Genomic DNA, 3068 nt, shown 5'->3' on the forward strand with positions numbered 1-3068 from the left:
TTTGTGTGTGTTGAAATGCTTAGCAATTGTACATCCATCAATCTGCAGTTGGTTTACAGTTTCAGTTTGCTTTGGGCAGAGTCCTGAGAAGTGTAAGGACAAGTGTCTGTTTCAATTGTGAATGCAAGATTTCTGCCAGCTACAATCTACTTGGTGATGAAATTCATGTTGTGCCCCACATGCTACCTTCCCTAATTGATTCTGGGATAATCCTTTGAACTGTGGCCTTTTTTTTTTTTTTTTTTTAATATAGCAAAAGAGTAAAGAAGGTCAGTGGTGGCTATATAGCAGTCTTATTTTATTTAGGATCCTATTAGACATATGGAGAATGGAGTGGGAATCAGCTTTTAGTAATACAGTATTAAAATAATACAAAGGAATGCAGAGATAGCTTCAAATTAAAGTGCTGTGGAATTACAGTGTTCATATTACTAGTAATGCTAAAGACTTTTATGTTTTTAGATAAACACCACTTCCTGCCAACTGATTCCTTTTTCCTTCCTGATCTAGTGAGCTCTCCAGCCTCACTAACTGTTGTTCTCTGGGGTTTTCCATAGTGAGATCATTAAATTGTGACATCCTAAGGCTATCAGCAGAATCAATGGGAAAACTGTTAAATCGGGAAGTAGTATAGGAGATGTGGGACATGGCATGGTATTCTGTGCCTGTTGACTGCTAGTTGTTATTAACAGTTTTTTGTTTTCTATATTTCCTCTTTTGGACTATACCAACAGTCACCTTTTTCAAAGCACTACTTTTATAAAATAGAAAGGGGGTGTCTCTTCAGTTTCTACAAGTTTCTGGCTTCCTTTTCATTTTGAAGAGGAATATAGAGGGAGAGGAGAGACCATTTGGTTCAGAAAGACTTGGGATATTATTTGGACTCTCTTACCTGTACAATCGGGGACAGATGATTTGCTCAATCTCTCTCGGCCTCAGTTCCTTATCTATGAAAAGAGGATAAAAATACTTTCCTCAGGGTTACTGTGAGGACTAAATGAAACATCCTATTTGTAAAGAGCAGGGACAGTGTTTATTTAGCACATTATAGTTGCTCAGTAAATACTAGTTATTACTATTACTGTTATTATCAGAGCAAGTAAACATTTAAAAGAATGTTTCCCAGATCCTCACCCCAGTACTAGGTATTTATATTCATTGTTTATCTTAAGGCATTAAAATGTTGCCACAATTCATAATAGTTTTTAGTACTTGCTTGTTGAAGGGGAATTTTATTTAGTTGTGTGCTTTTAGCAAGGAAGCCCCATGAGCCCCTGGTTGTGGGAGAAAACTACTTTGAGATAGTAAGTGCTTTGATTTAAGGAAAATATGAGGGCATTTTCTCAAGAATAAGATTTTTGCATTTGTACTCTTTCGGTCTGAGTGAAGAAAAACTTTCTCCTCGGTGGTGAAATGACATAGGTCAAGGTCCGTCCTAGAAGTGAAACTAGTTTACTCCTCTTTGCAAATTGAAAGGTAAAAATTCAGTGAAGGCAGGTTACTTTCAGTTTCTCTGATTAAGATCTGGCAACTTTAATGATAACAAATAGGAATTTTATTTAGTAAAATAGCCCAAGTTCACAATGAATTAAGCATCCTTTTTCAAAACAGATTTACTGAGATATAATTCACATACCATAAAAATTCATGGATGGTTTTGTAAAACCATCATCACTAATTTCAGAACATTTTTACCACCCAAAAAGAAACCCCATATCTATTAGTAGTCACTCTTCATAACCTTCCCACACCCCAACCCCCCAAACCCCTGCCCCTGGCAACCACGAATCTTTCTGTTTGATTTATCTATTCTGGACATTTCATATAAATGGAATAATGTAATAGACCTTTCTTGATTTATTAAGCATGTTTATTAAGCATGTTTTCAAGGCTCATCCTTTTTATGGCTAAATAATATTCCATTGTATGGATATATCTCATTTTGTTTACCCATTCATCAGTTAATGGACATTTGGGTTGTTTTCACTTTTTGGCTATTATGAATAATGCTATGAAATTCATGTGCAGGTTTTTGTGTGGATGTATGTTTCTCTTTTAACACATTGCAGACCAGTAGTTTTATTGCTAGCTTTACCCAGTGGCCAGATAAGTTTCTTTTTAAAAAAATATATATTTTATTGATTTTTTACAGAGAGGAAGGGAGAGGGATAGAGAGTTAGAAACATCAATGAGAGAGAAACATCAATCAGCTGCCTCCTGCACACTCCCCACCGGGGATGTGCCCACAACCTCAGGTACATGCCCTTTACCGGAATCGAACCTGGGACCTTTCAGTTCGCAGGCCGACGCTCTATCCACTGAGCCAAACCGGTTAGGGCCAGATAAGTTTCTATTGAATGAGTACAAAACGTTTTACATAAATGTTAAAGGCACGCTTTAAAATTAAGTACCCATTGCATTTTGAAGTTATTTATTACATGTTCTTACAAGCTAATATTTTTTTAAAGTATGATTGGCCACAAGCCTTAGAACAGAAAACATGAGAATTCTCATGATCCACCCACAATGTGTTAAGTATATGTAGGTGTGGAATTGCTGGGTCTTATGGTAACTTGATAGAATTAAACTTCTCTTTGTTTTATTTTAAATATATATATTTGTTTCAGAGAGGAAGGGAGTGGGAGAGAGAGAGAAACATCAATGATGAGAGAGAATCATTGATCCTATGCCTCCTGCACACCCCCTACTGGGGATCAAGCCTGCAAACCAGTCATGTGCCCTTAACTGGAATTGAACTCGGGCCTTCAGTCCACAGGCCAACGCTCTATCTACTGAGCCAAACCAGCTAGGGACCACTTTATTTTTTTATTTTTTTAATCCTCACCCGAGATTATGCCTTTATTGATATGCCTTTATATGCCCTGACCAGGTATTGAACCTGCAACCTGGGTATGTGCCCTGACCTGGAATCAATCCGTAACCTTTTGGTGCAGGGGACAAAGCTCCAACTAACTGAGTTAACTGAATCACCTGGTCACTTTTTTAAGTTCTCTGAGTTATTCATAAGAGCCCAGTGTACTTTTTTTTTATTATTATTATTCTTGATA

The 3068-nt window shown here is 37.0% G+C and overlaps 1 protein-coding gene across 1 annotated transcript in view; it reads left to right on the forward strand.

Annotated features, from left to right (window-relative positions):
- The window catches only part of TBC1D22B (TBC1 domain family, member 22B), a 79451-nt gene that overhangs the window by 909 nt on the left and 75474 nt on the right, over positions 1-3068 (forward strand). The gene's annotated exons all lie outside the window — the stretch shown is intronic.

This window comes from Myotis brandtii, unplaced genomic scaffold (assembly GCF_000412655.1).
Source record: "Myotis brandtii unplaced genomic scaffold, ASM41265v1 scaffold420, whole genome shotgun sequence".
NCBI classification, from domain to species: domain Eukaryota; kingdom Metazoa; phylum Chordata; class Mammalia; order Chiroptera; family Vespertilionidae; genus Myotis; species Myotis brandtii.